Here is a 358-nt window from a genome sequence, read left to right on the forward strand (position 1 = left end):
CGCCACTTGGCGGCTGTGTGACTTTGGATAAGTTACTCAACATCTCTGGGCCTCTGCCACTTCTTCTATAAAGTGGAGGGGACAAGAGTGTCGCTGAAGTTAAAACAGACCAAACACAACCTAAGTGTGCTAGAAACAGCTATTACCGTTATTACTGCCTACCTACCCTACCTGAAACAGCCCTTAAGTTAGAAAAAGAGTTAAAAAAAGTTTTTAGTTTTTTTGGGGGGTGGGCGGGGGAAGGGTCAGATTATGCTGAGTCAGTGAGATAAACCTTGACCTAGCAATTTTTGCTATTATTATTATTCTTATTAAGGCTCCTAGGCGAGGGGGGCTGGGTGAGGGTCTGGCATGGGGG

General features: G+C 45.5%; 1 protein-coding gene across 1 annotated transcript in view; it reads right to left on the reverse strand.

Annotated features, from left to right (window-relative positions):
• Window positions 1-358, reverse strand: part of TBX3 (T-box transcription factor 3) — a 13,273-nt gene that overhangs the window by 3,658 nt on the left and 9,257 nt on the right. The window lies entirely within an intron of this gene.

The sequence above is a fragment of the Crocuta crocuta genome, unplaced genomic scaffold (genome assembly GCF_008692635.1).
Source record: "Crocuta crocuta isolate KB4526 unplaced genomic scaffold, BGI_CrCroc_1.0 scaffold692, whole genome shotgun sequence".
Classification (NCBI taxonomy): domain Eukaryota; kingdom Metazoa; phylum Chordata; class Mammalia; order Carnivora; family Hyaenidae; genus Crocuta; species Crocuta crocuta.